The 25,156-nt window shown below is 36.9% G+C and overlaps 15 non-coding genes and 2 pseudogenes across 15 annotated transcripts; all 17 read right to left on the bottom strand.

Moving 5' to 3' along the window:
- Positions 1–56: 56 nt before the first annotated feature.
- LOC136181920 (5S ribosomal RNA) lies at positions 57–175 on the bottom strand. The gene has a single exon (XR_010668236.1). It is a non-coding gene; the product is annotated as a 5S ribosomal RNA (ribosomal RNA).
- A 1,405-nt stretch (positions 176–1,580) lies between these two features.
- LOC136181919 (5S ribosomal RNA) lies at positions 1,581–1,699 on the bottom strand. Its single transcript, XR_010668235.1, has one exon. It is a non-coding gene; the product is annotated as a 5S ribosomal RNA (ribosomal RNA).
- A 1,417-nt stretch (positions 1,700–3,116) lies between these two features.
- LOC136181918 (5S ribosomal RNA) lies at positions 3,117–3,235 on the bottom strand. The gene has a single exon (XR_010668234.1). It is a non-coding gene; the product is annotated as a 5S ribosomal RNA (ribosomal RNA).
- A 1,417-nt stretch (positions 3,236–4,652) lies between these two features.
- LOC136181356 (5S ribosomal RNA) lies at positions 4,653–4,771 on the bottom strand. Its single transcript, XR_010667705.1, has one exon. It is a non-coding gene; the product is annotated as a 5S ribosomal RNA (ribosomal RNA).
- Positions 4,772–6,176: 1,405 nt separating this feature from the next.
- On the bottom strand, positions 6,177–6,295 carry LOC136181917 (5S ribosomal RNA). The gene has a single exon (XR_010668233.1). It is a non-coding gene; the product is annotated as a 5S ribosomal RNA (ribosomal RNA).
- Positions 6,296–7,717: 1,422 nt separating this feature from the next.
- On the bottom strand, positions 7,718–7,836 carry LOC136181468 (5S ribosomal RNA). Its single transcript, XR_010667815.1, has one exon. It is a non-coding gene; the product is annotated as a 5S ribosomal RNA (ribosomal RNA).
- A 1,417-nt stretch (positions 7,837–9,253) lies between these two features.
- On the bottom strand, positions 9,254–9,372 carry LOC136181916 (5S ribosomal RNA). The gene has a single exon (XR_010668232.1). It is a non-coding gene; the product is annotated as a 5S ribosomal RNA (ribosomal RNA).
- A 1,417-nt stretch (positions 9,373–10,789) lies between these two features.
- Positions 10,790–10,908, bottom strand: LOC136181914 (5S ribosomal RNA). The gene has a single exon (XR_010668230.1). It is a non-coding gene; the product is annotated as a 5S ribosomal RNA (ribosomal RNA).
- A 1,422-nt stretch (positions 10,909–12,330) lies between these two features.
- Positions 12,331–12,449, bottom strand: LOC136181467 (5S ribosomal RNA). Its single transcript, XR_010667814.1, has one exon. It is a non-coding gene; the product is annotated as a 5S ribosomal RNA (ribosomal RNA).
- Positions 12,450–13,866: 1,417 nt separating this feature from the next.
- LOC136181913 (5S ribosomal RNA) lies at positions 13,867–13,985 on the bottom strand. The gene has a single exon (XR_010668229.1). It is a non-coding gene; the product is annotated as a 5S ribosomal RNA (ribosomal RNA).
- A 1,417-nt stretch (positions 13,986–15,402) lies between these two features.
- On the bottom strand, positions 15,403–15,521 carry LOC136181912 (5S ribosomal RNA). The gene has a single exon (XR_010668228.1). It is a non-coding gene; the product is annotated as a 5S ribosomal RNA (ribosomal RNA).
- A 1,417-nt stretch (positions 15,522–16,938) lies between these two features.
- LOC136181598 (5S ribosomal RNA) lies at positions 16,939–17,057 on the bottom strand. Its single transcript, XR_010667945.1, has one exon. It is a non-coding gene; the product is annotated as a 5S ribosomal RNA (ribosomal RNA).
- A 1,417-nt stretch (positions 17,058–18,474) lies between these two features.
- Positions 18,475–18,593, bottom strand: LOC136181420 (5S ribosomal RNA). The gene has a single exon (XR_010667768.1). It is a non-coding gene; the product is annotated as a 5S ribosomal RNA (ribosomal RNA).
- A 1,417-nt stretch (positions 18,594–20,010) lies between these two features.
- Positions 20,011–20,129, bottom strand: LOC136181419 (5S ribosomal RNA). The gene has a single exon (XR_010667767.1). It is a non-coding gene; the product is annotated as a 5S ribosomal RNA (ribosomal RNA).
- Positions 20,130–21,546: 1,417 nt separating this feature from the next.
- LOC136181822 (5S ribosomal RNA) lies at positions 21,547–21,675 on the bottom strand (annotated as a pseudogene).
- Positions 21,676–23,081: 1,406 nt separating this feature from the next.
- LOC136181790 (5S ribosomal RNA) lies at positions 23,082–23,200 on the bottom strand. Its single transcript, XR_010668137.1, has one exon. It is a non-coding gene; the product is annotated as a 5S ribosomal RNA (ribosomal RNA).
- A 1,423-nt stretch (positions 23,201–24,623) lies between these two features.
- On the bottom strand, positions 24,624–24,732 carry LOC136181860 (5S ribosomal RNA; annotated as a pseudogene).
- Between the last annotated feature and the right edge of the window lie 424 nt (positions 24,733–25,156).

Genomic DNA, 25,156 nt, shown 5'->3' with positions numbered 1-25,156 from the left:
TCCTTTCTCCACTAGTGAGGCAACAGCGCCCTCTTCTGGCTAAAGGAGGTATTAAAAGCTTACAGCACCTGGTATTCCCAGGCGGTCTCCCATCCAAGTACTAACCAGGCCCGACCCTGCTTAGCTTCCGAGATCGGACGAGATCGGGCGTGTTCAGGGTGGTATGGCCGTAAGCGAATGAACAGGTTGTTAAAGGGTTATTTATACATACTTAGGTTTAAAGTAACACCTCGCCAAAATTAGAGCAAGTGACTATGACCTAGTTGATTTTATTACTTTTCTACTCAAACGTGTGGGCCTATGGATAGACTTACACTTAATCTTACTAGATTCAGCAATACTTTGACGCTGGGAGTTAACTAAAGACTTGCAGCTTGTTTTTAAGACTTGTTTCACGACTTGCGGGCAAACTGAACGTTCAAACGTCTGATAAACACATTGAACAAACCGATTCCGTGAAGATTAACTTCCCTCTTTCAAAACTGGCCTGGTTAGTACTTGGATGGGAGACCGCCTGGGAATCCCAGGTGCTGTAAGCTTTTAATACCTGCTTCAGCCAGCAGGGGACGCTGTAACCTCCTGCTATGCACTGCAGTTCTTTTTTTATTTGTCTATCATTGCTTCTACTTTCCTACAAAGTAGCTTACACTGAATTTTGATTGGGGATCATCTATAGCATATATAGGGACTGATTGTAATAATTATGAATTTTCATATAATTAGTAAGTGTTCCTTTGTGATTCCTAATGGAGGATTGTTTTTTTAATGATTAGTTACAATGGAGAATGTGAGGGGATCAAATATGTATGCCCCACAGGGTTATGATTTCTACATGAAACATTGCAATGGCTGATTTATTCATTTGTCATTCAAGATTACCTCAAAACAAGTAAGTGGTGATAAAAACATAATTTCGAGTTGTCCCTTGTATCTTAATCAATCACTGCTTAGGCTACTATAATAATCCTAAATCTTGTGTGCCTTAATGCAACATTTAAACTTATTTCTGCTGTTCACTGTTCACAAGTTTGCAGGATTGAAAACCTTAATAAATCCACAGTAAAAGTGACGATGCGAAATGGTCAACTTCTGAAAAATCGTCAATTGATTGATAAGTAAGCATCACTTGTTTGCAGGTTTTTTTTAAATTCAATCTTAATAGTAATCATTTATAATAATTCCTGATTTGGTGTAAATGTTTATTATTGATGTGAAAACATTTATAATGATGGTGAATATTTCCAGTTGAATCAAATGTATAATATGGCTACCAGAGTGTTGTGGGGAAGTAAAGAGTAACCTAAGTACAAGTAATTAAAATATGTTAATGCAGTAGTCCTTACTTAAGTAGGCTACATGTACTTTTTGAATGTAAAACTGAACTTTGAAAACAGCCTCCAGAGAGCGTAATATGTATTAATACTCACTGAAAACATTGATGAAAATTGCAACAACAAAAAAAAAAGAGAGGACAGACTGCCAAATAAAATCATGTTTCATTTTCCACTGGCCTGTTTCTCTCAGTCCTTTCTCCACTAGTGAGGCAACAGCGCCCTCTTCTGGCTAAAGGAGGTATTAAAAGCTTACAGCACCTGGTATTCCCAGGCGGTCTCCCATCCAAGTACTAACCAGGCCCGACCCTGCTTAGCTTCCGAGATCGGACGAGATCGGGCGTGTTCAGGGTGGTATGGCCGTAAGCGAATGAACAGGTTGTTAAAGGGTTATTTATACATACTTAGGTTTAAAGTAACACCTCGCCAAAATTAGAGCAAGTGACTATGACCTAGTTGATTTTATTACTTTTCTACTCAAACGTGTGGGCCTATGGATAGACTTACACTTAATCTTACTAGATTCAGCAATACTTTGACGCTGGGAGTTAACTAAAGACTTGCAGCTTGTTTTTAAGACTTGTTTCACGACTTGCGGGCAAACTGAACGTTCAAACGTCTGATAAACACATTGAACAAACCGATTCCGTGAAGATTAACTTCCCTCTTTCAAAACTGGCCTGGTTAGTACTTGGATGGGAGACCGCCTGGGAATCCCAGGTGCTGTAAGCTTTTAATACCTGCTTCAGCCAGCAGGGGGCGCTGTAACCTCCTGCTATGCACTGCAGTTCTTTTTTTATTTGTCTATCATTGCTTCTACTTTCCTACAAAGTAGCTTACACTGAATTTTGATTGGGGATCATCTATAGCATATATAGGGACTGATTGTAATAATTATGAATTTTCATATAATTAGTAAGTGTTCCTTTGTGATTCCTAATGGAGGATTGTTTTTTTTAATGATTAGTTACAATGGAGAATGTGAGGGGATCAAATATGTATGCCCCACAGGGTTATGATTTCTACATGAAACATTGCAATGGCTGATTTATTCATTTGTCATTCAAGATTACCTCAAAACAAGTAAGTGGTGATAAAAACATAATTTCGAGTTGTCCCTTATATCTTAATCAATCACTGCTTAGGCTACTATAATAATCCTAAATCTTGTGTGCCTTAATGCAACATTTAAACTTATTTCTGCTGTTCACTGTTCACAAGTTTGCAGTATTGAAAACCTTAATAAATCCACAGTAAAAGTGACGATGCAAAATGGTCAACTTCTGAAAAATCGTCAATTGATTCTGAAAAAATATTGATTGATAAGTAAGCATCACTTGTTTGCAGGTTTTTTTTAAATTCAATCTTAATAGTAATCATTTATAATAATTCCTGATTTGGTGTAAATGTTTATTATTGATGTGAAAACATTTATAATGATGGTGAATATTTCCAGTTGAATCAAATGTATAATATGGCTACCAGAGTGTTGTGGGGAAGTAAAGAGTAACCTAAGTACAAGTAATTAAAATATGTTAATGCAGTAGTCCTTACTTAAGTAGGCTACATGTACTTTTTGAATGTAAAACTGAACTTTGAAAACAGCCTCCAGAGAGCGTAATATGTATTAATACTCACTGAAAACATTGATGAAAATTGCAACAAAAAAAAAGAGGACAGACTGCCAAATAAAATCATGTTTCATTTTCCACTGGCCTGTTTCTCTCAGTCCTTTCTCCACTAGTGAGGCAACAGCGCCCTCTTCTGGCTAAAGGAGGTATTAAAAGCTTACAGCACCTGGTATTCCCAGGCGGTCTCCCATCCAAGTACTAACCAGGCCCGACCCTGCTTAGCTTCCGAGATCGGACGAGATCGGGCGTGTTCAGGGTGGTATGGCCGTAAGCGAATGAACAGGTTGTTAAAGGGTTATTTATACATACTTAGGTTTAAAGTAACACCTCGCCAAAATTAGAGCAAGTGACTATGACCTAGTTGATTTTATTACTTTTCTACTCAAACGTGTGGGCCTATGGATAGACTTACACTTAATCTTACTAGATTCAGCAATACTTTGACGCTGGGAGTTAACTAAAGACTTGCAGCTTGTTTTTAAGACTTGTTTCACGACTTGCGGGCAAACTGAACGTTCAAACGTCTGATAAACACATTGAACAAACCGATTCCGTGAAGATTAACTTCCCTCTTTCAAAACTGGCCTGGTTAGTACTTGGATGGGAGACCGCCTGGGAATCCCAGGTGCTGTAAGCTTTTAATACCTGCTTCAGCCAGCAGGGCACGCTGTAACCTCCTGCTATGCACTGCAGTTCTTTTTTTATTTGTCTATCATTGCTTCTACTTTCCTACAAAGTAGCTTACACTGAATTTTGATTGGGGATCATCTATAGCATATATAGGGACTGATTGTAATAATTATGAATTTTCATATAATTAGTAAGTGTTCCTTTGTGATTCCTAATGGAGGATTGTTTTTTTTAATGATTAGTTACAATGGAGAATGTGAGGGGATCAAATATGTATGCCCCACAGGGTTATGATTTCTACATGAAACATTGCAATGGCTGATTTATTCATTTGTCATTCAAGATTACCTCAAAACAAGTAAGTGGTGATAAAAACATAATTTCGAGTTGTCCCTTGTATCTTAATCAATCACTGCTTAGGCTACTATAATAATCCTAAATCTTGTGTGCCTTAATGCAACATTTAAACTTATTTCTGCTGTTCACTGTTCACAAGTTTGCAGTATTGAAAACCTTAATAAATCCACAGTAAAAGTGACGATGCAAAATGGTCAACTTCTGAAAAATCGTCAATTGATTCTGAAAAAATATTGATTGATAAGTAAGCATCACTTGTTTGCAGGTTTTTTTTAAATTCAATCTTAATAGTAATCATTTATAATAATTCCTGATTTGGTGTAAATGTTTATTATTGATGTGAAAACATTTATAATGATGGTGAATATTTCCAGTTGAATCAAATGTATAATATGGCTACCAGAGTGTTGTGGGGAAGTAAAGAGTAACCTAAGTACAAGTAATTAAAATATGTTAATGCAGTAGTCCTTACGTAAGTAGGCTACATGTACTTTTTGAATGTAAAACTGAACTTTGAAAACAGCCTCCAGAGAGCGTAATATGTATTAATACTCACTGAAAACATTGATGAAAATTGCAACAAAAAAAAAGAGGACAGACTGCCAAATAAAATCATGTTTCATTTTCCACTGGCCTGTTTCTCTCAGTCCTTTCTCCACTAGTGAGGCAACAGCGCCCTCTTCTGGCTAAAGGAGGTATTAAAAGCTTACAGCACCTGGTATTCCCAGGCGGTCTCCCATCCAAGTACTAACCAGGCCCCACCCTGCTTAGCTTCCGAGATCGGACGAGATCGGGCGTGTTCAGGGTGGTATGGCCGTAAGCGAATGAACAGGTTGTTAAAGGGTTATTTATACATACTTAGGTTTAAAGTAACACCTCGCCAAAATTAGAGCAAGTGACTATGACCTAGTTGATTTTATTACTTTTCTACTCAAACGTGTGGGCCTATGGATAGACTTACACTTAATCTTACTAGATTCAGCAATACTTTGACGCTGGGAGTTAACTAAAGACTTGCAGCTTGTTTTTAAGACTTGTTTCACGACTTGCGGGCAAACTGAACGTTCAAACGTCTGATAAACACATTGAACAAACCGATTCCGTGAAGATTAACTTCCCTCTTTCAAAACTGGCCTGGTTAGTACTTGGATGGGAGACCGCCTGGGAATCCCAGGTGCTGTAAGCTTTTAATACCTGCTTCAGCCAGCAGGGGACGCTGTAACCTCCTGCTATGCACTGCAGTTCTTTTTTTATTTGTCTATCATTGCTTCTACTTTCCTACAAAGTAGCTTACACTGAATTTTGATTGGGGATCATCTATAGCATATATAGGGACTGATTGTAATAATTATGAATTTTCATATATTTAGTAAGTGTTCCTTTGTGATTCCTAATGGAGGATTGTTTTTTTAATGATTAGTTACAATGGAGAATGTGAGGGGATCAAATATGTATGCCCCACAGGGTTATGATTTCTACATGAAACATTGCAATGGCTGATTTATTCATTTGTCATTCAAGATTACCTCAAAACAAGTAAGTGGTGATAAAAACATAATTTCGAGTTGTCCCTTGTATCTTAATCAATCACTGCTTAGGCTACTATAATAATCCTAAATCTTGTGTGCCTTAATGCAACATTTAAACTTATTTCTGCTGTTCACTGTTCACAAGTTTGCAGGATTGAAAACCTTAATAAATCCACAGTAAAAGTGACGATGCGAAATGGTCAACTTCTGAAAAATCGTCAATTGATTGATAAGTAAGCATCACTTGTTTGCAGGTTTTTTTTAAATTCAATCTTAATAGTAATCATTTATAATAATTCCTGATTTGGTGTAAATGTTTATTATTGATGTGAAAACATTTATAATGATGGTGAATATTTCCAGTTGAATCAAATGTATAATATGGCTACCAGAGTGTTGTGGGGAAGTAAAGAGTAACCTAAGTACAAGTAATTAAAATATGTTAATGCAGTAGTCCTTACTTAAGTAGGCTACATGTACTTTTTGAATGTAAAACTGAACTTTGAAAACAGCCTCCAGAGAGCGTAATATGTATTAATACTCACTGAAAACATTGATGAAAATTGCAACAACAAAAAAAAAAGAGAGGACAGACTGCCAAATAAAATCATGTTTCATTTTCCACTGGCCTGTTTCTCTCAGTCCTTTCTCCACTAGTGAGGCAACAGCGCCCTCTTCTGGCTAAAGGAGGTATTAAAAGCTTACAGCACCTGGTATTCCCAGGCGGTCTCCCATCCAAGTACTAACCAGGCCCGACCCTGCTTAGCTTCCGAGATCGGACGAGATCGGGCGTGTTCAGGGTGGTATGGCCGTAAGCGAATGAACAGGTTGTTAAAGGGTTATTTATACATACTTAGGTTTAAAGTAACACCTCGCCAAAATTAGAGCAAGTGACTATGACCTAGTTGATTTTATTACTTTTCTACTCAAACGTGTGGGCCTATGGATAGACTTACACTTAATCTTACTAGATTCAGCAATACTTTGACGCTGGGAGTTAACTAAAGACTTGCAGCTTGTTTTTAAGACTTGTTTCACGACTTGCGGGCAAACTGAACGTTCAAACGTCTGATAAACACATTGAACAAACCGATTCCGTGAAGATTAACTTCCCTCTTTCAAAACTGGCCTGGTTAGTACTTGGATGGGAGACCGCCTGGGAATCCCAGGTGCTGTAAGCTTTTAATACCTGCTTCAGCCAGCAGGGGACGCTGTAACCTCCTGCTATGCACTGCAGTTCTTTTTTTATTTGTCTATCATTGCTTCTACTTTCCTACAAAGTAGCTTACACTGAATTTTGATTGGGGATCATCTATAGCATATATAGGGACTGATTGTAATAATTATGAATTTTCATATAATTAGTAAGTGTTCCTTTGTGATTCCTAATGGAGGATTGTTTTTTTAATGATTAGTTACAATGGAGAATGTGAGGGGATCAAATATGTATGCCCCACAGGGTTATGATTTCTACATGAAACATTGCAATGGCTGATTTATTAATTTGTCATTCAAGATTACCTCAAAACAAGTAAGTGGTGATAAAAACATAATTTCGAGTTGTCCCTTGTATCTTAATCAATCACTGCTTAGGCTACTATAATAATCCTAAATCTTGTGTGCCTTAATGCAACATTTAAACTTATTTCTGCTGTTCACTGTTCACAAGTTTGCAGTATTGAAAACCTTAATAAATCCACAGTAAAAGTGACGATGCAAAATGGTCAACTTCTGAAAAATCGTCAATTGATTCTGAAAAAATATTGATTGATAAGTAAGCATCACTTGTTTGCAGGTTTTTTTTAAATTCAATCTTAATAGTAATCATTTATAATAATTCCTGATTTGGTGTAAATGTTTATTATTGATGTGAAAACATTTATAATGATGGTGAATATTTCCAGTTGAATCAAATGTATAATATGGCTACCAGAGTGTTGTGGGGAAGTAAAGAGTAACCTAAGTACAAGTAATTAAAATATGTTAATGCAGTAGTCCTTACGTAAGTAGGCTACATGTACTTTTTGAATGTAAAACTGAACTTTGAAAACAGCCTCCAGAGAGCGTAATATGTATTAATACTCACTGAAAACATTGATGAAAATTGCAACAACAAAAAAAAAAGAGAGGACAGACTGCCAAATAAAATCATGTTTCATTTTCCACTGGCCTGTTTCTCTCAGTCCTTTCTCCACTAGTGAGGCAACAGCGCCCTCTTCTGGCTAAAGGAGGTATTAAAAGCTTACAGCACCTGGTATTCCCAGGCGGTCTCCCATCCAAGTACTAACCAGGCCCGACCCTGCTTAGCTTCCGAGATCGGACGAGATCGGGCGTGTTCAGGGTGGTATGGCCGTAAGTGAATGAACAGGTTGTTAAAGGGTTATTTATACATACTTAGGTTTAAAGTAACACCTCGCCAAAATTAGAGCAAGTGACTATGACCTAGTTGATTTTATTACTTTTCTACTCAAACGTGTGGGCCTATGGATAGACTTACACTTAATCTTACTAGATTCAGCAATACTTTGACGCTGGGAGTTAACTAAAGACTTGCAGCTTGTTTTTAAGACTTGTTTCACGACTTGCGGGCAAACTGAACGTTCAAACGTCTGATAAACACATTGAACAAACCGATTCCGTGAAGATTAACTTCCCTCTTTCAAAACTGGCCTGGTTAGTACTTGGATGGGAGACCGCCTGGGAATCCCAGGTGCTGTAAGCTTTTAATACCTGCTTCAGCCAGCAGGGGGCGCTGTAACCTCCTGCTATGCACTGCAGTTCTTTTTTTATTTGTCTATCATTGCTTCTACTTTCCTACAAAGTAGCTTACACTGAATTTTGATTGGGGATCATCTATAGCATATATAGGGACTGATTGTAATAATTATGAATTTTCATATAATTAGTAAGTGTTCCTTTGTGATTCCTAATGGAGGATTGTTTTTTTTAATGATTAGTTACAATGGAGAATGTGAGGGGATCAAATATGTATGCCCCACAGGGTTATGATTTCTACATGAAACATTGCAATGGCTGATTTATTCATTTGTCATTCAAGATTACCTCAAAACAAGTAAGTGGTGATAAAAACATAATTTCGAGTTGTCCCTTATATCTTAATCAATCACTGCTTAGGCTACTATAATAATCCTAAATCTTGTGTGCCTTAATGCAACATTTAAACTTATTTCTGCTGTTCACTGTTCACAAGTTTGCAGTATTGAAAACCTTAATAAATCCACAGTAAAAGTGACGATGCAAAATGGTCAACTTCTGAAAAATCGTCAATTGATTCTGAAAAAATATTGATTGATAAGTAAGCATCACTTGTTTGCAGGTTTTTTTTAAATTCAATCTTAATAGTAATCATTTATAATAATTCCTGATTTGGTGTAAATGTTTATTATTGATGTGAAAACATTTATAATGATGGTGAATATTTCCAGTTGAATCAAATGTATAATATGGCTACCAGAGTGTTGTGGGGAAGTAAAGAGTAACCTAAGTACAAGTAATTAAAATATGTTAATGCAGTAGTCCTTACGTAAGTAGGCTACATGTACTTTTTGAATGTAAAACTGAACTTTGAAAACAGCCTCCAGAGAGCGTAATATGTATTAATACTCACTGAAAACATTGATGAAAATTGCAACAAAAAAAAAGAGGACAGACTGCCAAATAAAATCATGTTTCATTTTCCACTGGCCTGTTTCTCTCAGTCCTTTCTCCACTAGTGAGGCAACAGCGCCCTCTTCTGGCTAAAGGAGGTATTAAAAGCTTACAGCACCTGGTATTCCCAGGCGGTCTCCCATCCAAGTACTAACCAGGCCCGACCCTGCTTAGCTTCCGAGATCGGACGAGATCGGGCGTGTTCAGGGTGGTATGGCCGTAAGCGAATGAACAGGTTGTTAAAGGGTTATTTATACATACTTAGGTTTAAAGTAACACCTCGCCAAAATTAGAGCAAGTGACTATGACCTAGTTGATTTTATTACTTTTCTACTCAAACGTGTGGGCCTATGGATAGACTTACACTTAATCTTACTAGATTCAGCAATACTTTGACGCTGGGAGTTAACTAAAGACTTGCAGCTTGTTTTTAAGACTTGTTTCACGACTTGCGGGCAAACTGAACGTTCAAACGTCTGATAAACACATTGAACAAACCGATTCCGTGAAGATTAACTTCCCTCTTTCAAAACTGGCCTGGTTAGTACTTGGATGGGAGACCGCCTGGGAATCCCAGGTGCTGTAAGCTTTTAATACCTGCTTCAGCCAGCAGGGGGCGCTGTAACCTCCTGCTATGCACTGCAGTTCTTTTTTTATTTGTCTATCATTGCTTCTACTTTCCTACAAAGTAGCTTACACTGAATTTTGATTGGGGATCATCTATAGCATATATAGGGACTGATTGTAATAATTATGAATTTTCATATAATTAGTAAGTGTTCCTTTGTGATTCCTAATGGAGGATTGTTTTTTTTAATGATTAGTTACAATGGAGAATGTGAGGGGATCAAATATGTATGCCCCACAGGGTTATGATTTCTACATGAAACATTGCAATGGCTGATTTATTCATTTGTCATTCAAGATTACCTCAAAACAAGTAAGTGGTGATAAAAACATAATTTCGAGTTGTCCCTTATATCTTAATCAATCACTGCTTAGGCTACTATAATAATCCTAAATCTTGTGTGCCTTAATGCAACATTTAAACTTATTTCTGCTGTTCACTGTTCACAAGTTTGCAGTATTGAAAACCTTAATAAATCCACAGTAAAAGTGACGATGCAAAATGGTCAACTTCTGAAAAATCGTCAATTGATTCTGAAAAAATATTGATTGATAAGTAAGCATCACTTGTTTGCAGGTTTTTTTTAAATTCAATCTTAATAGTAATCATTTATAATAATTCCTGATTTGGTGTAAATGTTTATTATTGATGTGAAAACATTTATAATGATGGTGAATATTTCCAGTTGAATCAAATGTATAATATGGCTACCAGAGTGTTGTGGGGAAGTAAAGAGTAACCTAAGTACAAGTAATTAAAATATGTTAATGCAGTAGTCCTTACGTAAGTAGGCTACATGTACTTTTTGAATGTAAAACTGAACTTTGAAAACAGCCTCCAGAGAGCGTAATATGTATTAATACTCACTGAAAACATTGATGAAAATTGCAACAAAAAAAAAGAGGACAGACTGCCAAATAAAATCATGTTTCATTTTCCACTGGCCTGTTTCTCTCAGTCCTTTCTCCACTAGTGAGGCAACAGCGCCCTCTTCTGGCTAAAGGAGGTATTAAAAGCTTACAGCACCTGGTATTCCCAGGCGGTCTCCCATCCAAGTACTAACCAGGCCCGACCCTGCTTAGCTTCCGAGATCGGACGAGATCGGGCGTGTTCAGGGTGGTATGGCCGTAAGCGAATGAACAGGTTGTTAAAGGGTTATTTATACATACTTAGGTTTAAAGTAACACCTCGCCAAAATTAGAGCAAGTGACTATGACCTAGTTGATTTTATTACTTTTCTACTCAAACGTGTGGGCCTATGGATAGACTTACACTTAATCTTACTAGATTCAGCAATACTTTGACGCTGGGAGTTAACTAAAGACTTGCAGCTTGTTTTTAAGACTTGTTTCACGACTTGCGGGCAAACTGAACGTTCAAACGTCTGATAAACACATTGAACAAACCGATTCCGTGAAGATTAACTTCCCTCTTTCAAAACTGGCCTGGTTAGTACTTGGATGGGAGACCGCCTGGGAATACCAGGTGCTGTAAGCTTTTAATACCTGCTTCAGCCAGCAGGGGACGCTGTAACCTCCTGCTATGCACTGCAGTTCTTTTTTTATTTGTCTATCATTGCTTCTACTTTCCTACAAAGTAGCTTACACTGAATTTTGATTGGGGATCATCTATAGCATATATAGGGACTGATTGTAATAATTATGAATTTTCATATAATTAGTAAGTGTTCCTTTGTGATTCCTAATGGAGGATTGTTTTTTTAATGATTAGTTACAATGGAGAATGTGAGGGGATCAAATATGTATGCCCCACAGGGTTATGATTTCTACATGAAACATTGCAATGGCTGATTTATTCATTTGTCATTCAAGATTACCTCAAAACAAGTAAGTGGTGATAAAAACATAATTTCGAGTTGTCCCTTGTATCTTAATCAATCACTGCTTAGGCTACTATAATAATCCTAAATCTTGTGTGCCTTAATGCAACATTTAAACTTATTTCTGCTGTTCACTGTTCACAAGTTTGCAGTATTGAAAACCTTAATAAATCCACAGTAAAAGTGACGATGCAAAATGGTCAACTTCTGAAAAATCGTCAATTGATTCTGAAAAAATATTGATTGATAAGTAAGCATCACTTGTTTGCAGGTTTTTTTTAAATTCAATCTTAATAGTAATCATTTATAATAATTCCTGATTTGGTGTAAATGTTTATTATTGATGTGAAAACATTTATAATGATGGTGAATATTTCCAGTTGAATCAAATGTATAATATGGCTACCAGAGTGTTGTGGGGAAGTAAAGAGTAACCTAAGTACAAGTAATTAAAATATGTTAATGCAGTAGTCCTTACGTAAGTAGGCTACATGTACTTTTTGAATGTAAAACTGAACTTTGAAAACAGCCTCCAGAGAGCGTAATATGTATTAATACTCACTGAAAACATTGATGAAAATTGCAACAACAAAAAAAAAAGAGAGGACAGACTGCCAAATAAAATCATGTTTCATTTTCCACTGGCCTGTTTCTCTCAGTCCTTTCTCCACTAGTGAGGCAACAGCGCCCTCTTCTGGCTAAAGGAGGTATTAAAAGCTTACAGCACCTGGTATTCCCAGGCGGTCTCCCATCCAAGTACTAACCAGGCCCGACCCTGCTTAGCTTCCGAGATCGGACGAGATCGGGCGTGTTCAGGGTGGTATGGCCGTAAGTGAATGAACAGGTTGTTAAAGGGTTATTTATACATACTTAGGTTTAAAGTAACACCTCGCCAAAATTAGAGCAAGTGACTATGACCTAGTTGATTTTATTACTTTTCTACTCAAACGTGTGGGCCTATGGATAGACTTACACTTAATCTTACTAGATTCAGCAATACTTTGACGCTGGGAGTTAACTAAAGACTTGCAGCTTGTTTTTAAGACTTGTTTCACGACTTGCGGGCAAACTGAACGTTCAAACGTCTGATAAACACATTGAACAAACCGATTCCGTGAAGATTAACTTCCCTCTTTCAAAACTGGCCTGGTTAGTACTTGGATGGGAGACCGCCTGGGAATCCCAGGTGCTGTAAGCTTTTAATACCTGCTTCAGCCAGCAGGGGGCGCTGTAACCTCCTGCTATGCACTGCAGTTCTTTTTTTATTTGTCTATCATTGCTTCTACTTTCCTACAAAGTAGCTTACACTGAATTTTGATTGGGGATCATCTATAGCATATATAGGGACTGATTGTAATAATTATGAATTTTCATATAATTAGTAAGTGTTCCTTTGTGATTCCTAATGGAGGATTGTTTTTTTTAATGATTAGTTACAATGGAGAATGTGAGGGGATCAAATATGTATGCCCCACAGGGTTATGATTTCTACATGAAACATTGCAATGGCTGATTTATTCATTTGTCATTCAAGATTACCTCAAAACAAGTAAGTGGTGATAAAAACATAATTTCGAGTTGTCCCTTATATCTTAATCAATCACTGCTTAGGCTACTATAATAATCCTAAATCTTGTGTGCCTTAATGCAACATTTAAACTTATTTCTGCTGTTCACTGTTCACAAGTTTGCAGTATTGAAAACCTTAATAAATCCACAGTAAAAGTGACGATGCAAAATGGTCAACTTCTGAAAAATCGTCAATTGATTCTGAAAAAATATTGATTGATAAGTAAGCATCACTTGTTTGCAGGTTTTTTTTAAATTCAATCTTAATAGTAATCATTTATAATAATTCCTGATTTGGTGTAAATGTTTATTATTGATGTGAAAACATTTATAATGATGGTGAATATTTCCAGTTGAATCAAATGTATAATATGGCTACCAGAGTGTTGTGGGGAAGTAAAGAGTAACCTAAGTACAAGTAATTAAAATATGTTAATGCAGTAGTCCTTACGTAAGTAGGCTACATGTACTTTTTGAATGTAAAACTGAACTTTGAAAACAGCCTCCAGAGAGCGTAATATGTATTAATACTCACTGAAAACATTGATGAAAATTGCAACAAAAAAAAAGAGGACAGACTGCCAAATAAAATCATGTTTCATTTTCCACTGGCCTGTTTCTCTCAGTCCTTTCTCCACTAGTGAGGCAACAGCGCCCTCTTCTGGCTAAAGGAGGTATTAAAAGCTTACAGCACCTGGTATTCCCAGGCGGTCTCCCATCCAAGTACTAACCAGGCCCGACCCTGCTTAGCTTCCGAGATCGGACGAGATCGGGCGTGTTCAGGGTGGTATGGCCGTAAGCGAATGAACAGGTTGTTAAAGGGTTATTTATACATACTTAGGTTTAAAGTAACACCTCGCCAAAATTAGAGCAAGTGACTATGACCTAGTTGATTTTATTACTTTTCTACTCAAACGTGTGGGCCTATGGATAGACTTACACTTAATCTTACTAGATTCAGCAATACTTTGACGCTGGGAGTTAACTAAAGACTTGCAGCTTGTTTTTAAGACTTGTTTCACGACTTGCGGGCAAACTGAACGTTCAAACGTCTGATAAACACATTGAACAAACCGATTCCGTGAAGATTAACTTCCCTCTTTCAAAACTGGCCTGGTTAGTACTTGGATGGGAGACCGCCTGGGAATCCCAGGTGCTGTAAGCTTTTAATACCTGCTTCAGCCAGCAGGGGGCGCTGTAACCTCCTGCTATGCACTGCAGTTCTTTTTTTATTTGTCTATCATTGCTTCTACTTTCCTACAAAGTAGCTTACACTGAATTTTGATTGGGGATCATCTATAGCATATATAGGGACTGATTGTAATAATTATGAATTTTCATATAATTAGTAAGTGTTCCTTTGTGATTCCTAATGGAGGATTGTTTTTTTTAATGATTAGTTACAATGGAGAATGTGAGGGGATCAAATATGTATGCCCCACAGGGTTATGATTTCTACATGAAACATTGCAATGGCTGATTTATTCATTTGTCATTCAAGATTACCTCAAAACAAGTAAGTGGTGATAAAAACATAATTTCGAGTTGTCCCTTATATCTTAATCAATCACTGCTTAGGCTACTATAATAATCCTAAATCTTGTGTGCCTTAATGCAACATTTAAACTTATTTCTGCTGTTCACTGTTCACAAGTTTGCAGTATTGAAAACCTTAATAAATCCACAGTAAAAGTGACGATGCAAAATGGTCAACTTCTGAAAAATCGTCAATTGATTCTGAAAAAATATTGATTGATAAGTAAGCATCACTTGTTTGCAGGTTTTTTTTAAATTCAATCTTAATAGTAATCATTTATAATAATTCCTGATTTGGTGTAAATGTTTATTATTGATGTGAAAACATTTATAATGATGGTGAATATTTCCAGTTGAATCAAATGTATAATATGGCTACCAGAGTGTTGTGGGGAAGTAAAGAGTAACCTAAGTACAAGTAATTAAAATATGTTAATGCAGTAGTCCTTACGTAAGTAGGCTACATGTACTTTTTGAATGTAAAACTGAACTTTGAAAACAGCCTCCAGAGAGCGTAATATGTATTAATACTCACTGAAAACATTGATGAAAATTGCAACAAAAAAAAAGAGGACAGACTGCCAAATAAAATCATGTTTCATTTTCCACTGGCCTGTTTCTCTCAGTCCTTTCTCCACTAGTGAGGCAACAGCGCCCTCTTCTGGCTAAAGGAGGTATTAAAAGCTTACAGCACCTGGTATTCCCAGGCGGTCTCCCATCCAAGTACTAACCAGGCCCGACCCTGCTTAGCTTCCGAGATCGGACGAGATCGGGCGTGTTCAGGGTGGTATGGCCGTAAGCGAATGAACAGGTTGTTAAAGGGTTATTTATACATACTTAGGTTTAAAGTAACACCTCGCCAAAATTAGAGCAAGTGACTATGACCTAGTTGATTTTATTACTTTTCTACTCAAACGTGTGGGCCTATGGATAGACTTACACTTAATCTTACTAGATTCAGCAATACTTTGACGCTGGGAGTTAACTAAAGACTTGCAGCTTGTTTTTAAGACTTGTTTCACGACTTGCGGGCAAACTGAACGTTCAAACGTCTGATAAACACATTGAACAAACCGATTCCGTGAAGATTAACTTCCCTCTTTCAAAACTGGCCTGGTTAGTACTTGGATGGGAGACCGCCTGGGAATCCCAGGTGCTGTAAGCTTTTAATACCTGCTTCAGCCAGCAGGGGGCGCTGTAACCTCCTGCTATGCACTGCAGTTCTTTTTTTATTTGTCTATCATTGCTTCTACTTTCCTACAAAGTAGCTTACACTGAATTTTGATTGGGGATCATCTATAGCATATATAGGGACTGATTGTAATAATTATGAATTTTCATATAATTAGTAAGTGTTCCTTTGTGATTCCTAATGGAGGATTGTTTTTTTTAATGATTAGTTACAATGGAGAATGTGAGGGGATCAAATATGTATGCCCCACAGGGTTATGATTTCTACATGAAACATTGCAATGGCTGATTTATTCATTTGTCATTCAAGATTACCTCAAAACAAGTAAGTGGTGATAAAAACATAATTTCGAGTTGTCCCTTATATCTTAATCAATCACTGCTTAGGCTACTATAATAATCCTAAATCTTGTGTGCCTTAATGCAACATTTAAACTTATTTCTGCTGTTCACTGTTCACAAGTTTGCAGTATTGAAAACCTTAATAAATCCACAGTAAAAGTGACGATGCAAAATGGTCAACTTCTGAAAAATCGTCAATTGATTCTGAAAAAATATTGATTGATAAGTAAGCATCACTTGTTTGCAGGTTTTTTTTAAATTCAATCTTAATAGTAATCATTTATAATAATTCCTGATTTGGTGTAAATGTTTATTATTGATGTGAAAACATTTATAATGATGGTGAATATTTCCAGTTGAATCAAATGTATAATATGGCTACCAGAGTGTTGTGGGGAAGTAAAGAGTAACCTAAGTACAAGTAATTAAAATATGTTAATGCAGTAGTCCTTACGTAAGTAGGCTACATGTACTTTTTGAATGTAAAACTGAACTTTGAAAACAGCCTCCAGAGAGCGTAATATGTATTAATACTCACTGAAAACATTGATGAAAATTGCAACAAAAAAAAAGAGGACAGACTGCCAAATAAAATCATGTTTCATTTTCCACTGGCCTGTTTCTCTCAGTCCTTTCTCCACTAGTGAGGCAACAGCGCCCTCTTCTGGCTAAAGGAGGTATTAAACGCTTACAGCACCTGGTATTCCCAGGCGGTCTCCCATCCAAGTACTAACCAGGCCCGACCCTGCTTAGCTTCCGAGATCGGACGAGATCGGGCATGTTCAGGGTGGTATGGCCGTAAGCGAATGAACAGGTTGTTAAAGGGTTATTTATACATACTTAGGTTTAAAGTAACACCTCGCCAAAATTAGAGCAAGTGACTATGACCTAGTTGATTTTATTACTTTTCTACTCAAACGTGTGGGCCTATGGATAGACTTACACTTAATCTTACTAGATTCAGCAATACTTTGACGCTGGGAGTTAACTAAAGACTTGCAGCTTGTTTTTAAGACTTGTTTCACGACTTGCGGGCAAACTGAACGTTCAAACGTCTGATAAACACATTGAACAAACCGATTCCGTGAAGATTAACTTCCCTCTTTCAAAACTGGCCTGGTTAGTACTTGGATGGGAGACCGCCTGGGAATCCCAGGTGCTGTAAGCTTTTAATACCTGCTTCAGCCAGCAGGGGGCGCTGTAACCTCCTGCTATGCACTGCAGTTCTTTTTTTATTTGTCTATCATTGCTTCTACTTTCCTACAAAGTAGCTTACACTGAATTTTGATTGGGGATCATCTATAGCATATATAGGGACTGATTGTAATAATTATGAATTTTCATATAATTAGTAAGTGTTCCTTTGTGATTCCTAATGGAGGATTGTTTTTTTTAATGATTAGTTACAATGGAGAATGTGAGGGGATCAAATATGTATGCCCCACAGGGTTATGATTTCTACATGAAACATTGCAATGGCTGATTTATTCATTTGTCATTCAAGATTACCTCAAAACAAGTAAGTGGTGATAAAAACATAATTTCGAGTTGTCCCTTATATCTTAATCAATCACTGCTTAGGCTACTATAATAATCCTAAATCTTGTGTGCCTTAATGCAACATTTAAACTTATTTCTGCTGTTCACTGTTCACAAGTTTGCAGTATTGAAAACCTTAATAAATCCACAGTAAAAGTGACGATGCAAAATGGTCAACTTCTGAAAAATCGTCAATTGATTCTGAAAAAATATTGATTGATAAGTAAGCATCACTTGTTTGCAGGTTTTTTTTAAATTCAATCTTAATAGTAATCATTTATAATAATTCCTGATTTGGTGTAAATGTTTATTATTGATGTGAAAACATTTATAATGATGGTGAATATTTCCAGTTGAATCAAATGTATAATATGGCTACCAGAGTGTTGTGGGGAAGTAAAGAGTAACCTAAGTACAAGTAATTAAAATATGTTAATGCAGTAGTCCTTACGTAAGTAGGCTACATGTACTTTTTGAATGTAAAACTGAACTTTGAAAACAGCCTCCAGAGAGCGTAATATGTATTAATACTCACTGAAAACATTGATGAAAATTGCAACAAAAAAAAAGAGGACAGACTGCCAAATAAAATCATGTTTCATTTTCCACTGGCCTGTTTCTCTCAGTCCTTTCTCCACTAGTGAGGCAACAGCGCCCTCTTCTGGCTAAAGGAGGTATTAAAAGCTTACAGCACCTGGTATTCCCAGGCGGTCTCCCATCCAAGTACTAACCAGGCCCGACCCTGCTTAGCTTCCGAGATCGGACGAGATCAGGCGTGTTCAGGGTGGTATGGCCGTAAGCGAATGAACAGGTTGTTAAAGGGTTATTTATACATACTTAGGTTTAAAGTAACACCTCGCCAAAATTAGAGCAAGTGACTATGACCTAGTTGATTTTATTACTTTTCTACTCAAACGTGTGGGCCTATGGATAGACTTACACTTAATCTTACTAGATTCAGCAATACTTTGACGCTGGGAGTTAACTAAAGACTTGCAGCTTGTTTTTAAGACTTGTTTCACGACTTGCGGGCAAACTGAACGTTCAAACGTCTGATAAACACATTGAACAAACCGATTCCGTGAAGATTAACTTCCCTCTTTCAAAACTGGCCTGGTTAGTACTTGGATGGGAGACCGCCTGGGAATCCCAGGTGCTGTAAGCTTTTAATACCTGATTCAGCCAGCAGGGGGCGCTGTAACCTCCTGCTATGCACTGCAGTTCTTTTTTTATTTGTCTATCATTGCTTCTACTTTCCTACAAAGTAGCTTACACTGAATTTTGATTGGGGATCATCTATAGCATATATAGGGACTGATTGTAATAATTATGAATTTTCATATAATTAGTAAGTGTTCCTTTGTGATTCCTAATGGAGGATTGTTTTTTTTAATGATTAGTTACAATGGAGAATGTGAGGGGATCAAATATGTATGCCCCACAGGGTTATGATTTCTACATGAAACATTGCAATGGCTGATTTATTCATTTGTCATTCAAGATTACCTCAAAACAAGTAAGTGGTGATAAAAACATAATTTCGAGTTGTCCCTTATATCTTAATCAATCACTGCTTAGGCTACTATAATAATCCTAAATCTTGTGTGCCTTAATGCAACATTTAAACTTATTTCTGCTGTTCACTGTTCACAAGTTTGCAGTATTGAAAACCTTAATAAATCCACAGTAAAAGTGACGATGCAAAATGGTCAACTTCTGAAAAATCGTCAATTGATTCTGAAAAAATATTGATTGATAAGTAAGCATCACTTGTTTGCAGGTTTTTTTTAAATTCAATCTTAATAGTAATCATTTATAATAATTCCTGATTTGGTGTAAATGTTTATTATTGATGTGAAAACATTTATAATGATGGTGAATATTTCCAGTTGAATCAAATGTATAATATGGCTACCAGAGTGTTGTGGGGAAGTAAAGAGTAACCTAAGTACAAGTAATTAAAATATGTTAATGCAGTAGTCCTTACGTAAGTAGGCTACATGTACTTTTTGAATGTAAAACTGAACTTTGAAAACAGCCTCCAGAGAGCGTAATATGTATTAATACTCACTGAAAACATTGATGAAAATTGCAACAAAAAAAAAGAGGACAGACTGCCAAATAAAATCATGTTTCATTTTCCACTGGCCTGTTTCTCTCAGTCCTTTCTCCACTAGTGAGGCAACAGCGCCCTCTTCTGGCTAAAGGAGGTATTAAAAGCTTACAGCACCTGGTATTCCCAGGCGGTCTCCCATCCAAGTACTAACCAGGCCCGACCCTGCTTAGCTTCCGAGATCGGACGAGATCAGGCGTGTTCAGGGTGGTATGGCCGTAAGCGAATGAACAGGTTGTTAAAGGGTTATTTATACATACTTAGGTTTAAAGTAACACCTCGCCAAAATTAGAGCAAGTGACTATGACCTAGTTGATTTTATTACTTTTCTACTCAAACGTGTGGGCCTATGGATAGACTTACACTTAATCTTACTAGATTCAGCAATACTTTGACGCTGGGAGTTAACTAAAGACTTGCAGCTTGTTTTTAAGACTTGTTTCACGACTTGCGGGCAAACTGAACGTTCAAACGTCTGATAAACACATTGAACAAACCGATTCCGTGAAGATTAACTTCCCTCTTTCAAAACTGGCCTGGTTAGTACTTGGATGGGAGACCGCCTGGGAATCCCAGGTGCTGTAAGCTTTTAATACCTGCTTCAGCCAGCAGGGGGCGCTGTAACCTCCTGCTATGCACTGCAGTTCTTTTTTTATTTGTCTATCATTGCTTCTACTTTCCTACAAAGTAGCTTACACTGAATTTTGATTGGGGATCATCTATAGCATATATAGGGACTGATTGTAATAATTATGAATTTTCATATAATTAGTAAGTGTTCCTTTGTGATTCCTAATGGAGGATTGTTTTTTTTAATGATTAGTTACAATGGAGAATGTGAGGGGATCAAATATGTATGCCCCACAGGGTTATGATTTCTACATGAAACATTGCAATGGCTGATTTATTCATTTGTCATTCAAGATTACCTCAAAACAAGTAAGTGGTGATAAAAACATAATTTCGAGTTGTCCCTTATATCTTAATCAATCACTGCTTAGGCTACTATAATAATCCTAAATCTTGTGTGCCTTAATGCAACATTTAAACTTATTTCTGCTGTTCACTGTTCACAAGTTTGCAGTATTGAAAACCTTAATAAATCCACAGTAAAAGTGACGATGCAAAATGGTCAACTTCTGAAAAATCGTCAATTGATTCTGAAAAAATATTGATTGATAAGTAAGCATCACTTGTTTGCAGGTTTTTTTTAAATTCAATCTTAATAGTAATCATTTATAATAATTCCTGATTTGGTGTAAATGTTTATTATTGATGTGAAAACATTTATAATGATGGTGAATATTTCCAGTTGAATCAAATGTATAATATGGCTACCAGAGTGTTGTGGGGAAGTAAAGAGTAACCTAAGTACAAGTAATTAAAATATGTTAATGCAGTAGTCCTTACGTAAGTAGGCTACATGTACTTTTTGAATGTAAAACTGAACTTTGAAAACAGCCTCCAGAGAGCGTAATATGTATTAATACTCACTGAAAACATTGATGAAAATTGCAACAAAAAAAAAGAGGACAGACTGCCAAATAAAATCATGTTTCATTTTCCACTGGCCTGTTTCTCTCAGTCCTTTCTCCACTAGTGAGGCAACAGCGCCCTCTTCTGGCTAAAGGAGGTATTAAAAGCTTACAGCACCTGGTATTCCCAGGCGGTCTCCCATCCAAGTACTAACCAGGCCCGACCCTGCTTAGCTTCCGAGATCGGACGAGATCGGGCGAGATCGGGCGTGTTCAGGGTGGTATGGCCGTAAGCGAATGAACAGGTTGTTAAAGGGTTATTTATACATACTTAGGTTTAAAGTAACACCTCGCCAAAATTAGAGCAAGTGACTATGACCTAGTTGATTTTATTACTTTTCTACTCAAACGTGTGGGCCTATGGATAGACTTACACTTAATCTTACTAGATTCAGCAATACTTTGACGCTGGGAGTTAACTAAAGACTTGCAGCTTGTTTTTAAGACTTGTTTCACGACTTGCGGGCAAACTGAACGTTCAAACGTCTGATAAACACATTGAACAAACCGATTCCGTGAAGATTAACTTCCCTCTTTCAAAACTGGCCTGGTTAGTACTTGGATGGGAGACCGCCTGGGAATCCCAGGTGCTGTAAGCTTTTAATACCTGCTTCAGCCAGCAGGGGGCGCTGTAACCTCCTGCTATGCACTGCAGTTCTTTTTTTATTTGTCTATCATTGCTTCTACTTTCCTACAAAGTAGCTTACACTGAATTTTGATTGGGGATCATCTATAGCATATATAGGGACTGATTGTAATAATTATGAATTTTCATATAATTAGTAAGTGTTCCTTTGTGATTCCTAATGGAGGATTGTTTTTTTTAATGATTAGTTACAATGGAGAATGTGAGGGGATCAAATATGTATGCCCCACAGGGTTATGATTTCTACATGAAACATTGCAATGGCTGATTTATTCATTTGTCATTCAAGATTACCTCAAAACAAGTAAGTGGTGATAAAAACATAATTTCGAGTTGTCCCTTATATCTTAATCAATCACTGCTTAGGCTACTATAATAATCCTAAATCTTGTGTGCCTTAATGCAACATTTAAACTTATTTCTGCTGTTCACTGTTCACAAGTTTGCAGTATTGAAAACCTTAATAAATCCACAGTAAAAGTGACGATGCAAAATGGTCAACTTCTGAAAAATCGTCAATTGATTGATAAGTAAGCATCACTTGTTTGCAGGTTTTTTTTAAATTCAATCTTAATAGTAATCATTTATAATAATTCCTGATTTGGTGTAAATGTTTATTATTGATGTGAAAACATTTATAATGATGGTGAATATTTCCAGTTGAATCAAATGTATAATATGGCTACCAGAGTGTTGTGGGGAAGTAAAGAGTAACCTAAGTACAAGTAATTAAAATATGTTAATGCAGTAGTCCTTACTTAAGTAGGCTACATGTACTTTTTGAATGTAAAACTGAACTTTGAAAACAGCCTCCAGAGAGCGTAATATGTATTAATACTCACTGAAAACATTGATGAAAATTGCAACAACAAAAAAAAAAGAGAGGACAGACTGCCAAATAAAATCATGTTTCATTTTCCACTGGCCTGTTTCTCTCAGTCCTTTCTCCACTAGTGAGGCAACAGCGCCCTCTTCTGGCTAAAGGAGGTATTAAAAGCTTACAGCACCTGGTATTCCCAGGCGGTCTTCCATCCAAGTACTAACCAGGCCCGACCCTGCTTAGCTTCCGAGATTGGACGAGATCGGGCGTGTTCAGGGTGGTATGGCCGTAAGCGAATGAACAGGTTGTTAAAGGGTTATTTATACATACTTAGGTTTAAAGTAACACCTCGCCAAAATTAGAGCAAGTGACTATGACCTAGTTGATTTTATTACTTTTCTACTCAAACGTGTGGGCCTATGGATAGACTTACACTTAATCTTACTAGATTCAGCAATACTTTGACGCTGGGAGTTAACTAAAGACTTGCAGCTTGTTTTTAAGACTTGTTTCACGACTTGCGGGCAAACTGAACGTTCAAACGTCTGATAAACACATTGAACAAACCGATTCCGTGAAGATTAACTTCCCTCTTTCAAAACTGGCCTGGTTAGTACTTGGATGGGAGACCGCCTGGGAATCCCAGGTGCTGTAAGCTTTTAATACCTGCTTCAGCCAGCAGGGGGCGCTGTAACCTCCTGCTATGCACTGCAGTTCTTTTTTTATTTGTTTATCATTGCTTCTACTTTCCTACAAAGTAGCTTACACTGAATTTTGATTGGGGATCATCTATAGCATATATAGGGACTGATTGTAATAATTATGAATTTTCATATAATTAGTAAGTGTTCCTTTGTGATTCCTAATGGAGGATTGTTTTTTTTAATGATTAGTTACAATGGAGAATGTGAGGGGATCAAATATGTATGCCCCACAGGGTTATGATTTCTACATGAAACATTGCAATGGCTGATTTATTCATTTGTCATTCAAGATTACCTCAAAACAAGTAAGTGGTGATAAAAACATAATTTCGAGTTGTCCCTTATATCTTAATCAATCACTGCTTAGGCTACTATAATAATCCTAAATCTTGTGTGCCTTAATGCAACATTTAAACTTATTTCTGCTGTTCACTGTTCACAAGTTTGCAGTATTGAAAACCTTAATAAATCCACAGTAAAAGTGACGATGCAAAATGGTCAACTTCTGAAAAATCGTCAATTGATTCTGAAAAAATATTGATTGATAAGTAAGCATCACTTGTTTGCAGGTTTTTTTTAAATTCAATCTTAATAGTAATCATTTATAATAATTCCTGATTTGGTGTAAATGTTTATTATTGATGTGAAAACATTTATAATGATGGTGAATATTTCCAGTTGAATCAAATGTATAATATGGCTACCAGAGTGTTGTGGGGAAGTAAAGAGTAACCTAAGTACAAGTAATTAAAATATGTTAATGCAGTAGTCCTTACGTAAGTAGGCTACATGTACTTTTTGAATGTAAAACTGAACTTTGAAAACAGCCTCCAGAGAGCGTAATATGTATTAATACTCACTGAAAACATTGATGAAAATTGCAACAACAAAAAAAAAAGAGAGGACAGACTGCCAAATAAAATCATGTTTCATTTTCCACTGGCCTGTTTCTCTCAGTCCTTTCTCCACTAGTGAGGCAACAGCGCCCTCTTCTGGCTAAAGGAGGTATTAAAAGCTTACAGCACCTGGTATTCCCAGGCGGTCTCCCATCCAAGTACTAACCAGGCCCGACCCTGCTTAGCTTCCGAGATCGGACGTGTTCAGGGTGGTATGGCCGTAAGCGAATGAACAGGTTGTTAAAGGGTTATTTATACATACTTAGGTTTAAAGTAACACCTCGCCAAAATTAGAGCAAGTGACTATGACCTAGTTGATTTTATTACTTTTCTACTCAAACGTGTGGGCCTATGGATAGACTTACACTTAATCTTACTAGATTCAGCAATACTTTGACGCTGGGAGTTAACTAAAGACTTGCAGCTTGTTTTTAAGACTTGTTTCACGACTTGCGGGCAAACTGAACGTTCAAACGTCTGATAAACACATTGAACAAACCGATTCCGTGAAGATTAACTTCCCTCTTTCAAAACTGGCCTGGTTAGTACTTGGATGGGAGACCGCCTGGGAATCCCAGGTGCTGTAAGCTTTTAATACCTGCTTCAGCCAGCAGGGGGCGCTGTAACCTCCTGCTATGCACTGCAGTTCT

Source organism: Labrus bergylta, chromosome 13, assembly GCF_963930695.1.
Source record: "Labrus bergylta chromosome 13, fLabBer1.1, whole genome shotgun sequence".
Classification (NCBI taxonomy): Eukaryota; Metazoa; Chordata; class Actinopteri; order Labriformes; family Labridae; genus Labrus; species Labrus bergylta.
This window is presented reverse-complemented; position numbering and strand designations above follow the sequence as displayed.